Here is an 18,395-nt window from a genome sequence, read left to right as displayed (position 1 = left end):
ATTCTCATATCTTCACACGAGTAGGTATCCAAATTCCCTTTAAATTTTCATGACACATTCCCTCAACAACTTTTGTTCCCACAATTTCCCATACTTAACTAGCACACACAATTCTATCTTAAGCTAACCAAAGATTCAATTTGGGATATATAATTGTTTTTCAGCTTAAGGTTAGTAATGTGGTAAAATATAGAACAAATGGAGTTTCAAAGGCTCAAATTGGTTAACAAGGGCAATTGAAAAGGGTAGGCTTGATTTGGATAAGTGAGTTTAAACAAATAATGGCCTCAATCATGTGCAAGCGTGTAAATATAATAAATATTGGACATATAAGATAAAACAAAATATAGATTACAATCATAGAGAAGTAAACACACAAGAATAAAATGATTATGGTTAAATAATGTAACCATACATAAAGGCTCAAATCTTTCACAGGTTGTGTGTTCTTTGGCTCAAACATCATGTTCCAAATATAACTCAAGCAGATTTATCATAAAAATTTTGAAAAATTAGTGAAATTTTGTTCCAAATATAGATTTTTAAAAGAAACTTATTGTCTTTTCAATCAAGTGGAACATGCATGCAACTATTCTAACCTATGCAGTTTATTCTATTCTATAAAAGAAAGAAAATCTAACTAAAATATCCTAATTATTGGTGCCAGAGAAGAGAATTTACCTCCGGAAGTCAGGTACTGACCGACCTCCCCACACTTAAGGTTTTGCACCGTCCTCGATGCCATCTGTCAGGAACAGGGGTGGGCTGGTGGCAGTATCTCCACAGTCGGGATCATCATGGCTCCCGGTGCTGGTAAAAGAAGTGGAGTCCGGGGTGTCTGAGTCTCTGAAGCGTCCCTTGAGTAGCTCCTTGAGGTGTTTGAATCAGCACTCGTTACGGCGCTCTCTCATCTTAGCTTTCAGTTCATGCCGATCCAATTTTTCAAGTATCTGCTAGAGCAATTTCGCGGTTGTAGATGCTTGTGGTGTTGAAGAAGGAATATCTTCAACTGGCTCAGTAGGTTGGCTTGTAGTGGCTGCTGAAAGTCTGAAGTATTTCCCGTGAGGGATATATTGATCATCCTGTGGAAGCATGGCTTTGGTGTCCCCAGCTCTGTAGGAGACTCCGGCTGCTGAGACAAGATCTGAGACCAGGGCAAGAAAAGGTATGTTGCCCGCGATTTGTACATGCTCCATAGCATTCCGGATGTGTCTTGAAAGATTCAGAGGTCGGTCTGTAAGGATGCACCATAGTAGAACAGCCATGTCTGCAGTGAAGGAGGACTCATGAGTGCTCGGAAAGATGTAATGGGACATGATCTGTGCCCATACGCGAGCCTCCAAGGTAAGTGCGGAAGCCAAGATTCCCTTAGGGTGGGAACAGTGGTATCCGTAGATCCAACGGCTGCCAGGTAAAGCGATGACTCCGAGAACGGAGTCCCAGTCAAATTGGTATCTCTGGCGCCGAAGGGTGGCTTCTTGAAAAGCGTCCATTCCTGCAGGAATAGGGGGAAGACTCAGAACTTGCTGAATGGCTTCTTCTGTGATGGGGACTTGCTTTTGCCGGACATAAATAGACTGCAGGGTCGGTATGTAGAAGTTGGAGTAGAACTCAACTACCCAAGAAAGATTGACCTACCTTGGCTATTTCCGTAGGAAACCCCATTGTCTTCGCTCAATATGCGGCTCAACAAAGGTGGCAATATTGGACGGGAGGATAAGAAGGTATTCATTGTTATAGTTCCTTTCTGCCAGGATGGGGAACATCTACTCAAAGTAGCGATTGGAAAATCGCGCAGCGTCCTTTGCTGGAAAGGCTTTCTCCTTTTCGTCAACCTTTATTATCCTCTTGACTCGTTTTGTTGAGGGCTTGGCTGCGGTTGAAGAAGGCTCTGCCACTAATGCTCTTTTAGTTCCTCTTCTTGCTGGTGGTCTGGAAGTTGCTTTCTCCTTTCCTTTCTTGGTGGCCATCCTGAAAGAAGGGAAGAGAAAGAAAATTAAATGCAAAGAGAGATACAGCAAGGAAGGAAAGGGAAAAGAGGGTGAATGATGTACAGTAAAATGTAGATGACATTAACACATGCTCTCGAGTACATATGAAAAGCCATCAATGGGAAATAGCTAGTGCATAAAAAGACAAGTGAATGCAAGGTGTTTATTGGCATGCTGGCAAAGGGCATGAGTAGCATAGGCCAAGCATTACTTTGTAACAAACCATCACGTTTGTATTGACAATTGAATTCAATTAATAAAATAATAGGGGAAAGTTGTGAAAAGCAAGCATTGAATAGTATAGGAACATAGAGAAGTGCATAATGCCACATGGGCTTTTTCACAAACACATAGCATGCATGTTAAACAAGATGTAAAAAGTATGAAATTGAACGTGCAAGCAATCCCCTAAAAAATAATAATAATAATAATTGTCAAATAAATTGTAACAAGTCACAAGCATATGGTGAGGGATAATGACTCAAAAAAATTTCTAACACCATGTAAAAAGGGAAAAGAAGAATAAAGAAAATAAAAGTTTGAAAACAAAAAGAAAAGAAAAAGAAAATAATAATATATACATAATATAATAAGAATGATAGAAAAGAGAAGAAGGAAGAAGAAGGTGAAACCTTGTTAATGGTGGAGAGAGAGAGAGAGAGTGAGATAGAAAGGAGAAGGGGGAAAGAAGAAAGAAGGAGGGAAAAGAAAAATTAGGATTTGGAGGAAAGAAAGATAAGATAATTTGGCAATTGGGGTTTAGCAGTGCGGCGCATGCGACGCGGCCGCCTGGGGCATGCGTTCGCATGGGGGCACGTCAGGGAAGGGGACGCGATCGCGTCGGTCCCGCGATCGCGTGACCTATGTTGCGCTGCTGGCGCGAGTGCAGCCTCGCTCCAGCACAACTCTCTGTTCGATTCATTTTAATTGCCAAAATTGGGTGACGCGATCGCGTGGGTCACGCGATCGCATGAGTGTGCGTTATGAAATGGGGGACGCGGCCGCGTCAGCGACGCGGTCGCGTGACAAGGATTGTGCTTCCAGCACCAATCCAGCACCATTCTCACACAATATAGCACTGTGCACCCCTTTACGTCGAAAATGCAGGGCACGCGGCCGCGTGAGGCACGCGGTCGCGTGGGAGACCATGATGTCCAAGCGACGCGGTCGTGTCCGTGACGCGGTTGCGTGGAGTAATTTGTGCCATTGGCACGACTCCAGCGCTCCTCTTGCATAACTTTCTGTTCATTTTTTATTTTTCTTTACTCCTCCTGCCACACGGACGCGTCGCTGGTGCGATCGCGTCACGTGGCGAAATTTTAATTTTAATTTTTTTTGGAGAAATATAAAGACATGTAATTGAAAGAGCATGGAAGCACTAATAAAGAGAAGAGTTATTAAAGAAGAAAAACTAAAAATGAAGAAAGGAACGATCATACCGCGGTGGGTTGTCTCCCACCAAGCACTTTGCTTTTACGTCCGTAAGTTGGACGCTCCATAGCTCAATCTGCTGCTATGTGGGGATCTTCCAAGTGGAAGATCTCAAGCTCCTTATTTCTCTGCACCTTCTCACCTGGTACAGCTTTAGGCGGTGTCCATTAACCTTAATAAGTTCAGAACTTGAAGGATGGCTTAGGTGATAAACTCCGTACGGTTCAGTCTTCTCTATTCTGTATGGACCTTCCCATTTTGATCTCAACTTACCGGGCATGAGCCTCAGTCGAGATTTGTAAAGGAGAACAAAATCTCCAGGTTGGAACTCTCTCTTCTTGATGTTTTGATCATGCACAGCTTTCATCTTTTCCTTGTATATTCTGGAGTTCTCATAAGCTTCTAGGCGAAGGTTCTCCAGTTCCTGTAGTTGCAACTTTCTTTCAGTTCCGGCTTTCTCAATTTCCATGTTGCACTCCTTAACTGTCCAGAAGGCTCTGTGTTCGATTTCAACTGGAAGATGGCAAGCTTTTCCATAAACTAGGTGAAAGGGACTCATCCCAATGGGTGTCTTGTATGCTGTTCTATATGCCCACAGTGCATCTTGTAGTCTGGTGCTCTAGTCTTTTCTATGAGGCTTTACTATCTTCTGCAGGATACGCTTAATTTCTCTGTTTGACACCTCGGCTTGCCCATTAGTTTGGGGATGGTAAGCTGTTGAAACTTTATGGATTATCCCATGCTTCTTCATCAAGCCTGTTAGTCTCTTGTTACAAAAATGAGTGCCTTGATCGCTCACGATTGCTTGTGGTGATCCAAAGCGGCATATAATATGATTTCTCACAAAGGAAACAACAGTGTTAGCATCGTCAGTGCGGGTAGGAATTGCTTCCACCCATTTGGAAACATAATCCGCAGCTAACAATATATAAAAATATCCACTAGAATTTGGAAATGGACCCATGAAGTCAATGCCCCAGACATCAAAAATTTCACAGAAAAGCATATATTGTTGAGGCATCTCATCCCTCTTGGATATGTTACCAAATTTCTGGCATGGGTGACAAGATTTACAAAACTCAGCAGCATCTCTAAAAAGAGTAGGCCACCAGAATCCGCAGTCTAAGATCTTTATAGCTGTTCTTTGAGGGCCAAAGTGTCCTCCACTCTCAGATGAGTGACAGGCCTCTAAAATGGACTGGAATTCTGATTGAGGTACACAACGTCTAATTATCTAGTCAGCGCCACATCTCCATAAATATGGATCATCCCACATATAATATTTAGACTCGCTTTTCAGCTTGTCTCTTTGATGTTTAGAGAAATGTGGGGGAAATGTGCGGCTAACTAAATAGTTAGCAACCGGTGCGTACCAAGGGACTACCTCAGATACTGCTTGCAGGTTGTCAAAAGGAAAATTATCATCTATAGGAGTAGAATCATCCTTAATATGTTCAAGGCGACTCAAGTGGTCCGCTACTAAATTTTGATTACCACTCCTATCCTTTATTTCTAAATCAAATTCTTGTAACAGCAGTATCCAACGTATAAGTGTTGGTTTGGATTCCTTTTTAGCTAATAAATACTTTAGAGCTGCATGGTCCGAATACACTACCACTCTAGTACCAAGTAAATAAGCTCGGAATTTATCCAGAGCGAAAATAATAGCAAGTAGCTCTTTCTCGGTAGTAGTATAATTGGACTGGGCAGTGTCTAAAGTCTTAGACGCATAGGCAATAACAAAAGGATCCTTACCTTCACACTGAGCCAGCGCTGCTCCTACCGCATGGTTGGAAGCGTCGCACATGATTTCAAACGGCTGGCTCCAGTCGGGTCCTCTCACAATTGGGGCTTGAGTTAGAGCAGTCTTCAGCTTATCAAATGCTTGTTCGCAATCTTCACTGAACTCGAACTCAATGTCCTTCTGCAGTAATCTGGATAAGGGAAGTGCCACCTTACTAAAGTCCTTAGTAAATCTCCTGTAGAAACCTGCATGGCCAAGGAATGAACGGACTTCTCTCACAGAAGAGGGGTAAGGTAAACTAGAAATAACATTCACCTTTGCTGGGTCTACAGAAATACCATTATTAGATACCACATGTCCTAATACAATCCCCTGCTTTACCATAAAGTGGCATTTTTCGAAATTCAATACAAGGTTTGTATTAACACATCTATCTAATACTCTAGATAATTGATGAGCGGATAATTTATACGCTTTTTGGCATTGTTTTTAGTATATTTTTAGTAGAATCTAGTTACTTTTAGGGATGTTTTCATTAGTTTTTATGTTAAATTCACATTTCTGGACTTTACTATGAGTTTGTGTGTTTTTCTCTGATTTCAGGTATTTTCTGGCTGAAATTGAGGGACTTGAGCAAAAATCAGATTCAGAGGTTGAAGAAGGACTGCTGATGCTGTTGGATTCTGACCTCCCTGCACTCAAAATGGATTTTCTGGAGCTACAGAACTCAAAATGGCGCGCTTCCAATTGCGTTGGAAAGTAGACATCCAGGGCTTTCCAACAATATATAATATTCCATATTTTGCCCAAGTTTAGACGACGCAAACTGGCGTTCAACGCCAGCTCTCTGCCCAATTCTGGCGTCCAGCGCCAGAAACAAGTTGCAAAGTGGAGTTCAACGCCCAAAATGGCACAAAAGCTGGCGTTAAACTCCAAGAAGAACCTCTACATGTGCAACACTCAAGCTCAGCCCAAGCACACACCAAGTGGGCCCCGAAAGTGGATTTATGCATCAATTACTTACTTCTGTAAACCCTAGTAGCTAGTCTATTATAAATAGGACCTTTTACTGTTGTATTAGACATCTTTGGATGCCTGGTTCTTAGATCAGAGGGGCTGGCCATTCGGCCATGCCTGGACCTTTCACTTATGTATTTTCAACGGTAGAGTTTCTGCACTCCATAGATTAAGGTGTGGAGCTCTGCTGTTCCTCAAAGATTAATGCAAAGTACTACTGTTTTCTATTCAATTCATCTTATTTCGCTTCTAAGATATTCATTCGCACTTCAACCTAAATGTGATGAACGTGACAATCATCATCATTCCCTATGAACGCGTGCCTGACAACCACTTCCGTTCTACATTAGATTGAATGAGTATCTCTTAGACCTCTTAATCAGAATCTTCGTGGTATAAGCTAGATTGATGGCGGCATTCATGAGAGTCCGGAAAGTCTAAACCTTGTTCGTGGTATTCCGAGTAGGACTCTGGGATTGAATGACTGTGATGAACTCAAAACTCGCGAGTGCTGGGCGTAGTGACAGACGCAAAAGGATAGTAAATCCTATTCCAGTACGATCGAGAACCTCCAAGATGATTAGCCATGCAGTGACAGCGCATCGGACCATTTTCACAGAGAGGAATAGGATGCAACCAATGACAAAGGTGATGCCTCCAGACGATTAGCCGTGCTGTGACAGAGCATTTGGATCATTTTCCCGAGAGAGATCGAAAGTAGCCATTGGCACCGGTGACATCCTTACATAAAGCTAGCCATAGAAAGGAGTAAGATTGATTGGATGAAGATAGCAGGAAAGCAGAGGTTCAGAGGAATGAAAGCATCTCTACACGCTTATCTGAAATTCTAACCAATGAATTACATAAGTATTTCTATCCTTATTTTAGTATTATTTTCGAAAACCCCATTACTATTTTATACCTGCCTGACTGAGATTTACAAGGTGACTATAGCTTGCTTCATACCAACAATCTCCGTGGGATTCGACCCTTACTCACATAAGGTATTACTTGGACGACCCAGTGCACTTGCTGGTTAGTTGTGCGAAGTTGTGAACCATGGTATTGGCATCATGTTTTTTTGGCGCCATTGCCAGGGAAAGAAAGAGCAATGAATTTTACATAATCAAAGTGTAATCACAATTTCGTCCACCAAGTTTTTGGCGCCGTTGTCGGGGATTGTTCGAGTTTGGACAACTGACGGTTCATCTTGTTGCTCAGATTAGGTAATTTTCTTTTTGTTTTGTTTTCAAAAATTTTTTCAAAAATCTTTCAAAAATTTCTCCTTTGTTTTTGAAAAAAATATATAAAAATGTTTTCAAAAATATATTGTTCTTCAGAATTTTTAAGAATGAATTCTAGTGTTTCATAAAGCATGTTGAAGCCTGGTTAGCTGTAAAGCCACGACTGTAGGGCATGTTAGACGTGTCATGTCTGAGTTACATACTAAAGCTTGGCTGGCTATTCAGCCATGCCTGACCCTTTGATTGGAGCTTTAGAATAAGAATGCTAGATTCCTGGAATTCATATTAAAAATTTTGGAATCCTTATTTTTCTTTTTCAAAATGATTTTCGAAAAAAATTAAAAGAAAATACAAAAAAATCATAAAATCATAAAAATCAAAAAAATATATTCTTGTGTTTCTTGTTTGAGTCATGTGTCATGTTATAAGTTTGGTGTCAATTGCATGTGCATCTTGCATTTTTTTTTGAAAAAAAATCATGCATTCATAGTGTTCTTCATGATCTTCAAGTTGTTCTTGGTAAGTCTTCTTGTTTGATCTTTGCATTTGCATGTTTTGTGTCTTTTCTTGTTTTTCATATGCACTCTTGAATTCTTAGTGCCTAAGCATTAAAGAATTCTAAGTTTGGTGTCTTGCATGTTTTCTTTGCATTAAAAATTTTTCAAAAATATGTTCTTGGTGTTCATCTTGACATTCATAGTGTTCTTGGTGTTCATCTTGACATTCATAGCATTCTTGCATGCATTTATTGTTTTGATCTAAAAATCTCATGCATTGCATCATTTTCATGTTTTTCTCTCTCATCATTCAAAATTCAAAAATCAAAAAAATATCTTTCCCTTTTTCTCTCATCAAATTCAAAAATTTGGCTTGACTTTTTCAAAAAATTTTAAAATCAAGTTGTTTCTTATGAGTCAAATCAAATTTTCAATTTAAAAATCTTATCTTTTTCAAAATCTTTTTCAAAAATCAAATCTTTTTCATTTTTTTTAGTTACTTTCGAAAATTATAAAAATGTTTTTCAAAAAAAAAATCTTTTTCTTAATTTAATCACATAATTTTCGAAAATAACATCACCAATTAATGTTTTGATTCAAAAATTTCAAGTTTGTTACTTACTTGTTAAGAAAGATTCAAACTTTAAGTTCTAAAATCATATCTTGTGATTTCTTGTGAATCAAGTCATTAATTGTGATTTTAAAAATCAAATCTTTTTCAAAAACTAATTTCTATCATATCTTTTCAAAAATATCTTCTTATCTTATCTTTTTCAAAATATGATTTTAAAATATCTTTTCTAACTTCCTATCTTCATATCTTTTCAAAATTGATTTTCAAATTTGTTTCAACTAACTAACTAACTTTTTGTTTGTTTCTTATCTTTTTCAAAACCACCTAACTAACTCTCTCTCTCCAATTTTCGAAAATATCTCCCTCTTTTTCAAAAATTTCTTTTTTAATTAACTAATTATTTTAATTTTTATTTTAATTTTCGAAAATTACTAACTTTTTTTTCAAAAACTATTTTCAAAAATCACTAACTCTTTTTCAAAAATAATTTTTGAAAATCCTCTCCTTCTATCATCTTATTCTATTTATTTATTCATCTACTAACATCTCTTCCTCACATCACTCACCAAATTCGAACCCCCTCTTCTATCTGTGTTCGAATTTTCTTCTTCTCTTCTTCTACTAACAATAAGGAACCTCTTTACTGTGACATAGAGGATTCCTCTTCTTTTCTTTTTCTCTTCTCTTTCTTATGAGCAGGGACAAAGAAAAAGGCATTCTTGTTGAAGCTGATCCAGAACCTGAAAGGACTCTGAAGAGAAAACTAAGAGAAGCTAAATTACAACAAGCCAGAGACAACCTTATTGAAAATTTCGAACAAGTAAAGGAGATGGCAGCCGAACCCAACAACAATAATGCAAGGAGAATGCTTGGTGACTTTACTGCACCTAATTCCAATTTACATGGAAGAAGCATCTCCATTCCTGCCATTGGAGCAAACAACTTTGAGCTGAAACCTCAGCTAGTTTCTCTGATGCAGCAGAACTGCAAGTTTCATGGACTTCCATCTGAAGATCCTTTTTAGTTCTTAACTGAATTCTTACAAATCTGTGATACTGTTAAGACTAATGGAGTAGATCCTGAAGTCTACAGGCTCATGCTTTTCCCTTTTGCTGTAAGAGACAGAGCTAGAGTGTGGTTGGACTCTCAACCCAAAGACAGCCTGAACTCTTGGGATAAGCTGGTCACGGCTTTCTTAGCCAAGTTCTTTCCTCCTCAAAAGCTGAGCAAGCTTAGAGTGGATGTTCAGACCTTCAAACAGAAAGAAGGAGAATCCCTCTATGAAGCTTGGGAAAGATACAAGCAGCTGACCAAAAAGTGTCCTCCTAACATGCTTTCAGAATCGACCATCCTGGATATATTCTATGATGGTTTATCTGAGCTATCAAAGATGTCATTGGATACTTCTGCAAGTGGATCCATTCACCTAAAGAAAACGCCTGCAGAAGCTCAAGAACTCATTGACATGGTTGCTAATAACCAGTTCATGTACACTTCTGAGAGGAATCCTGTGAGTAATGGGACGCCTATGAAGAAGGGAGTTCTTGAAATTGATACTCTGAATGCCATATTGGCTCAGAACAAAATATTGACTCAGCAAGTCAATATGATTTCTCAGAGTCTGACTGGAATGCAAGCTGCATCCAACAGTACTCAAGAGGCTTCTTATGAAGAAGAAGCTTATGATCCTGAGAACCCTGCAATAGCAGAGGTAAATTACATGGGTGAACCTTATGGAAACACCTATAATCCATCATGGAGAAATCATCCAAATTTCTCATGGAAGGATCAAAAGCCTCAACAAGGCTTTAATAATGGTGGAAGAAACAGGTTTAGCAATAGCAAGCCTTTTCCATCATCCACTCAGCAACAGACAGAGAATTCTGAGCAGAATCCATCTAGCTTAGCAAACTTAGTCTCTGATCTATCCAAGGCCACTGTAAGTTTCATGAATGAAACAAGGTCTTCCATTAGGAATTTGGAAGCACAAGTGGGCCAGCTGAGTAAAAGGATCACTGAAATCCCTCCTAGTACTCTCCCAAGCAATACAAAAGAGAATCCAAAAGGAGAATGCAAGGCCATTGACATAACCAAAATGGCCGAACCCAAAGAGGGAGAGGAGGACGTGAATCCCAAGGGGGAAGACCTCCTGGGACATCCAGTGATCAATAAGGAGTTTCCCTCTGAGGAACCAAAGGAATCTGAAACTCATCTAGAGACCATAGAGATTCCATTGAACCTCCTTATGCCATTCATGAGCTCTGATGAGTATTCCTCTTCTGAAGAGAATGAGGATGTTACTGAAGAGCAAACTGCCAAGTTCCTTGGTGCAATCATGAAGCTGAATGCCAAATTATTTGGTATTGAAACTTGGGAAGATGAACCTCCCTTGTTCACCAATGAACTAAGTGATCTGGATCAACTGACATTGCCTCAGAAGAGACAGGATCCTGGAAAGTTCATAATACCTTGTTCCATAGGCACCATGATCTTTAAGGCTCTGTGTGACCTTGGTTCAGGAATAAACCTCATGCCCCTCTCTGTAATAGAGAAACTGGGAATCTATGGGGTGCAAGCTGCTAAAATCTCATTAGACATGGCAGATAATTCAAGAAAACTGGCTTATGGACAAGTAGAGGACGTGTTAGTAAAGGTTGAAGGCCTTTACATCCCTGATGATTTCATAGTCTTAGATACTGGAAAGGAAGAGGATGAATCCATCATCCTAGGAAGACCTTTCCTAGCCACAGCAAGAGCTGTGATTGATGTGGACAGAGGAGAATTGATCCTTCAAATAAATGAGGACAACCTTGTGTTTACAACTCAAGGATCTCTCTCTGCATCCATGGAGAGGAAGCATAAAAAGCTTCTCTCAAAGCAGAGTCAAACAAAGCCCCCACAGTCAAACTCTAAGTTTGGTGTTGGGAGGCCACAACCAAACTCTAAGTTTGGTGTTGAACTCCCATATCCAAACTCTAAGTTTGGTGTTGGAGAGTCTCAACAATGCTCTGAACATCTGTGAGGCTCCATGAGAGTCCACTGTCAAGCTATTGACATTAAAGAAGCGCTTGTTGGGAGGCAACCCAATTTTTATTTATCTAACTATATTTTTCTTAGTTATATGTCTTTATAGGTTCATGATCATGTGGAGTCACAAAATAAATATAAAAATTAAAAACGGAATCAAAAACAGCAGAAAAAAAATCACACCCTGGAGGAAGCACTTGTCTGGCGTTCAACGCCAGAACAGAGCATGGTTCTAGCGCTGAACGCCCAAAATGGGCAGTATCTGGGCGCTGAACGCCCAAAATGGGCAGCATCTGGGCGCTGAACGCCAGAATTGCACCCTGGAGAGAAGCTGGCGCTGAACGCCCAGAACAAGCATGGTTCTGGCGTTCAACGCCAGAAATGGGCAACAAATGGGCGTTGAACGCCCAAAATGGGCACCAACCTGGTGCTGAACGCCCAGAGTTGTGTGCAAGGGCATTTTACATGCCTAATGGGTGCAGGGATGTAAATCCTTGACACCTCAGGATTTGGGACACCATAGGATCATCTCAGGATCTGTGAATCTCACAGGATCCCCACCCACCTCACCCTCTCTCTATCCATTCATGGTCATCCCTTCTGTTTTCCTTTCACCACTCACATACATACACATATCCCTCCATCTCCTCCATATCTTCTTCTTCTTCTTCTATTCTTTCTTCTTTTGCTCGAGGGCGAGCAACATTCTAAGTTTGGTGTGGTAAAAGCATAAGCTTTTTGTTTTTCCATTACCATTGATGGCACCTAAGACCGGAGAAACCTCTAGAAAAAGGGAAGGGAAGACAAAAGCTTCCACCTCCGAGTCTTGGGAGATAGAAAGATTCATCTCAAGGGTCTATAGCTCAGTGGTAGAACATGTGGCTGCAAATCAAGAGATCCCTGAGATACCTCAGGGGATGCATCTTCCTCCACAAAACTATTGGGAGCAAATCAACACCTCCCTAAGAGAATTAAGTTCCAACATGGGACAACTAAGGGTGGAACATCAAGAGCACTCCATCATCCTTCATGAAATAAGAGAAGATCAAAAAGCAATGAGGGAGGAGCAACAAAGACAAGGAAGAGACATAGAAGAGCTCAAGGACATCATTGGTTCCTCAAGAAGGAAACGCCACCATCACTAAGGTGGACTCATTCCTTGTTCTTACCTTCTCTGTTTTTCGTTTTCTATGTTAAGTGCTTATCTATGTTTGTGTCTTCATTACATGATCATTAGTAGTTAGTAACTATGTCTTAAAGTTATGAATGTCCTATGAATCCATCACCTCTCTTAAATGAAAAATGTTTTAATTCAAAAGAACAAGAAGTACATGAGTTTTGAATTTATCCTTGAACTTAGTTTAATTATATTGATGTGGTGACAATGCTTCTTGTTTTCTGAATGTATGCTTGAACAGTGCATATGTCTTTTGAAGTTGTTGTTTAAGAATGTTAAATATGTTGGCTCTTGAAAGAATGATGACTAGAAAACATGTTATTTGATAATCTGAAAAATCATAAAAATGATTCTTGAAGCAAGAAAAAGTAGCAAAGAACAAAGCTTGCAAAAAAAAAATAGGCGAAAAAAAATAGAAAGAAAAAGAAAAAGCAAGCAGAAAAAGCCAAAAGCTCTTAAAACCAAGAGGCAAGAGAAAAAAGCCAATAACCCTTAAAAACAAAAGGCAAGGGTAAATAAAAAGGATCCCAAGGCTTTGAGCATCAGTGGATAGGAGGGCCTAAAGGAATACAATCCTGGCCTAAGCGGCTAAACCAAGCTGTCCCTAACCATGTGCTTGTGGCGTGTAGGTGTCAAGTGAAAACTTGAGACTGAGCGGTTAAAGTCAAGGTCCAAAGCAAAAGAAGAGTGTGCTTAAGAACCCTGGACACCTCTAATTGGGGACTTTAGCAAAGCTGAGTCACAATCTGAAAAGGTTCACCTAATTATGTGTCTGTGGCATTTATGTATCCAGTGGTAATACTGGAAAACAAAGTGCTTAGGGCCACGGCCAAGACTCATAAAGAAGCTGTGTTCAAGAATCATCATACTGAACTAGGAGAATCAATAACACTATCTGAACTCTGAGTTCCTATAGATGCCAATCATTCTGAACCTCAATGGATAAAGTGAGATGCCAAAACTATTCAAGAGGCAAAAAGCTACAAGTCCCGCTCATCTGATTAAAGCTATGTTTCATTGATAGCTTGGAATTTATAGTATATTCTCTTCTTTTTATCCTATTTGATTTTCAGTTGCTTGGGGACAAGCAACAATTTAAGTTTGGTGTTGTGATGAGCGGATAATTTATACGCTTTTTGGCATTGTTTTTAGTATATTTTTAGTAGAATCTAGTTACTTTTAGGGATGTTTTCATTAGTTTTTATCTTAAATTCACATTTCTGGACTTTACTATGAGTTTGTGTGTTTTTCTGTGATTTCAGGTATTTTCTGGCTGAAATTGAGGGACTTGAGCAAAAATCAGATTCAGAGGTTGAAGAAGGACTGCTGATGCTGTTGGATTCTGACCTCCCTGCACTCAAAATGGATTTTCTGGAGCTAAAGAACTCAACATGGCGCGCTTCCAATTGAGTTGGAAAGTAGACATCCAGGGCTTTCCAGCAATATATAATAGTCCATACTTTGCCCAAGTTTAGATGACGCAAACTGGCGTTCAACGCCAGCTCTCTGCCCAATTCTGGCGTCCAGCGCCAGAAACAAGTTGCAAAGTGGAGTTCAACGCCCAAAATGGCACAAAAGCTAGCGTTCAACTCCAAGAAGAACCTCTACACGTGCAACACTCAAGCTCAGCCCAAGCACACACCAAGTGGGCCCCGGAAGTGGATTTATGCATCAGTTACTTACTTCTGTAAACCCTAGTAGCTAGTCTATTATAAATAGGACCTTTTACTATTGTATTAGACATCTTTGGACGCCTGGTTCTTAGATCAGAGGGGCTGGCCATTCGGCCATGCCTGGACCTTTCACTTATGTATTTTCAACGGTAGAGTTTCTGCACTCCATAGATTAAGTTGTGGAGCTCTGCTGTTCCTCAAAGATTAATGCAAAGTACTACTGTTTTCTATTCAATTCATCTTATTTCGCTTCTAAGATATTCATTCGCACTTCAACCTGAATGTGATGAACGTGACAATCATCATCATTCCCTATGAACGCGTGCCTGACAACCACTTCCGTTCTACATTAGATTGAATGAGTATCTCTTAGACCTCTTAATCAGAATCTTCGTGGTATAAGCTAGATTGATGGCGGCATTCATGAGAGTCCGGAAAGTCTAAACCTTGTCTGTGGTATTCCGAGTAGGACTCTGGGATTGAATGACTGTGACGAACTCAAAACTCGCGAGTGCTGGGCGTAGTGACAGACGCAAAAGGATAGTAAATCCTATTCCAGTACGATCGAGAACCTCCAAGATGATTAGCCATGCAGTGACAGCGCATCGGACCATTTTCACAGAGAGGAATAGGATGCAACCAACGACAAAGGTGATGCCTACAGACGATTAGCCGTGCTGTGACAGAGCATTTGGATCATTTTCCCGAGAGAGATCGAAAGTAGCCATTGGCACCGGTGACATCCTTACATAAAGCTAGCCATAGAAAGGAGTAAGATTGATTGGATGAAGATAGCAGGAAAGCAGAGGTTCAGAGGAACGAAAGCATCTTTACACGCTTATCTGAAATTCTAACCAATGAATTACATAAGTATTTCTATCCTTATTTTAGTATTATTTTCGAAAACCCCATTACTATTTTATACCTGCCTGACTGAGATTTACAAGGTGACTATAGCTTGCTTTATACCAACAATCTCTGTGGGATTCGACCCTTACTCACGTAAGGTATTACTTGGACGACCCAGTGCACTTGCTAGTTAGTTGTGCGAAGTTGTAAACCATGGTATTGGCATCATGTTTTTTTGGCGCCATTGCCAGGGAAAGAAAGAGCAATGAATTTTACATAATCAAAGTGTAATCACAATTTCGTCCACCAATAATCCATCTAAGCAAAGGTTAAACGAATCACCATAAATGCTAAAATCGTCCATAAAAACTTCCATACAGTCCTCAATAAGATCAGAGAAAAGGCTCATCATACACCTTTGGAAAGTAGCTGGTGCATTGCACAAGCCAAAGGGCATTCTCTTATAAGCGTAAGTCCCAAAAGGACATGTAAAAGTAGTCTTTTCCTGATCCTCAGGAGCTATATGAATCTGGAAATAACCTGTGTAACCATCTAAAAAGCAATAATGTGATTTACCTGATAGGCGATCCAGCATTTGATCAATGAATGGAAGTGGGTAGTGATCCTTACGGGTAGCTTGGTTGAGACGCCTGTAATCAATGCAGACTCTCCAAGCATTCTGAACTCTAGTTGCTATGAGCTCTCCATGCTCATTCTTCACGGTAGTGACTCCGGACTTCTTGGGCACCACTTGTACTGGGCTTACCCATTCACTGTCTGAAATGGGATATATGATACCGGCTTCCAATAATCTGGTCACTTCCTTTTTGACAACTTTCAAGATGGTGGGATTCAATCTTCTCTGGGGTTGACGGACAGGTCTTGCTCCATCTTCCAAAAATATTCTGTGCTCGCATACTTGAGGGTCGATTCCCACTATGTCTGCCAAACTCCACCCAATTACTTTCTTATGCTTCCTCAGCACATCAAGTAACTGCTCTTCTTGTTGAGAAGTCAAATCTCTTGCAATAATAACCGGAAGCTTCTGCTCATCCTCAAGATAAGCATATTTGACATGTGGAGGGAGAGGTTTCAATTCTAACTTTTGATCATGGGTAGGCTCTGGATTATCTGGGGCTTGTGAAAATGGCGAAGTGTTCTCATTGTCAGTTAAGAGGGTCCCCACACTTGGATCTTGTCCAGTGTGCCTCTCTTCAAACTCTTCTTTTTGAACTTCAGCCACACTCTCATCTATGACATCACACTGGAAGATAGAACGATTTTCTGGGGGGTTGTCAATGACTCCATTCAGATTGAAGATCACTATGCGGCCATCTATTTCAAAGGAGTATGTTCCTGAAAAAGCATCCAATTTGAATTTTGATGTCTTCAGGAATGGTCTTCCAAGTAGGATTGATGATGGCTTATCTGAATCATTATGGGGCATCTCCAAGATGTAAAAATCAGTGGGAAATGTGAGCCCTTTAATGTTTACCAAAACATCTTCAGCAACTCCAGCCACTATAATAATGCTTTTATCTGCTAACACAAAACGAGCTGCCGACCTTTTTAAGGGAAGGAGCCTTAAAACATCATATATAGACAAAGGCATTATACTGACACATGCTCCTAAATCACACATGCAATCATAAATTACTACACCACCAATAGTACAACTAACTATGCAAGGACCTGGATCACTACATTTTTCAGGTAATCCTCCCATTAAAGCAGATATAGAACTACCTAAAGGAATAGTTTCTAATTCATTAATTTTGTCTTTATGGATACATAAGTCTTTTAGAAATTTTTCATATTTAGGTACCTGCTGAATAACATCAAAAAGGGGAACAGTTACCTCAACCTTTTTGAATATTTCTACCATTTTAGGATCAGGTTCCAGCTGCTTCCTGGGCTTCCTTACAAGTTGTGGAAATGGAATGGGGGTAGTGTTTTCTGTGGTGTCTGTGCCTTTTGGTGCTTCTTCCTGTGGTTGAGCTATCTCTTCTTCAGCCATGTCTTGTATATCCTCTTCCTCTTCGACATCTTCGATTTCCACCACCTCTTCAGCTGAGGCATATTCTGGTGAGCTTGGTTCCTCCTGATTCCTCTCCTGCAGTGTGGTTCCGGACCTTAGGGTGATGGCATTAATGCCTCCCTTCGGATTGGGTAATGGTTGAGAGGGGATTCCAGTGGTGCTTGAAGGTTAGTTACTGGAATTTTGTGCTGAACCAAGTTGTGTCAATAAAGCTTGTAGAGTAGAGGTGAAACCATTCAGACTGGCGTTAATATTGTTCACGATGGTATTTTCCATGGCCAGTTGTCTTTTCTCAAAAGCTTGTAATAAATCTTCATTAGAAGATACAGAAGAATGAGTAAACTGAGAGGTTTGCTGCTGATTGTTCGGTGATCCTTAGTTTTGCCTCAAGTGAGGTGCTCGGTAAGGTTGATTTTGCTGCCTGTTGTTGTTATTATTCCACCTCTGATTTCCCTGGTTATCTCTGCCTCCCCTATTATTGTTGTCTCTCCAATTCTGGTTTGAATTGTCCTGCCATCCATGGTTATTATTTCCACTTTGATTGTACCCTTGGTTGGGGCGGTCATAAAAGTTGTGAGTGGATGCCACCATGTTATCTTCTTGTTGGAGCTGCGGGCATTCATCAGTGTAATGGCTGTAATCAGCACAAATTCCGCAAATTCTTTGTGGAACTAGTTGTTGGTTTTGCTGCGGTTGAGTTTGCTGAGCTTGTTGACTCAACTGCATTTGCTTCAGCAGGTTGGTCATCTCACAGATGCTTCGATTTAGAGCAGCAGTCTCTATGCCAGAAGATACTTCTGCAACAGCTTTTGAACGACCTTGCTTCTGTCTGTGATTCCGAGTAGATTCAGCTAAATCACTGATCAATTGCCAAGCTTCATCAGTGGTCTTGTACTTCTTCATAGACCCATTGCTGGCACTTTCCAATGTGGTCTTATCTTGGGGTCTCATACCTTGTGTGATATAGCTGAGTAGCACGATCTTGTCAATCATGTGGTGGGGGCATGCTTCCAGAAGATTATTGAAGTGCTCCCAGTATTCAAAGAGAGTCTCATTGTCGTCCTGAACAATTGTAGAGATATCCTTCCTCAGTTTATCAGTAACTTCAGATGGAAAGAATTTCTCCAGAAACT

At 40.3% G+C, this 18,395-nt stretch overlaps 1 non-coding gene across 1 annotated transcript; it reads right to left on the bottom strand.

The window, feature by feature from the left end:
- Positions 1-9,726: 9,726 nt before the first annotated feature.
- Positions 9,727-9,834, bottom strand: LOC112724309 (small nucleolar RNA R71). The gene has a single exon (XR_003163478.1). It is a non-coding gene; the product is annotated as a small nucleolar RNA R71 (small nucleolar RNA).
- Between the last annotated feature and the right edge of the window lie 8,561 nt (positions 9,835-18,395).

Source organism: Arachis hypogaea, chromosome 11, assembly GCF_003086295.3.
Source record: "Arachis hypogaea cultivar Tifrunner chromosome 11, arahy.Tifrunner.gnm2.J5K5, whole genome shotgun sequence".
Taxonomy (NCBI): Eukaryota; Viridiplantae; Streptophyta; class Magnoliopsida; order Fabales; family Fabaceae; genus Arachis; species Arachis hypogaea.
Note: the sequence above shows the minus strand (reverse complement) of the source record. Positions and strands in the feature narration are given on the sequence as shown.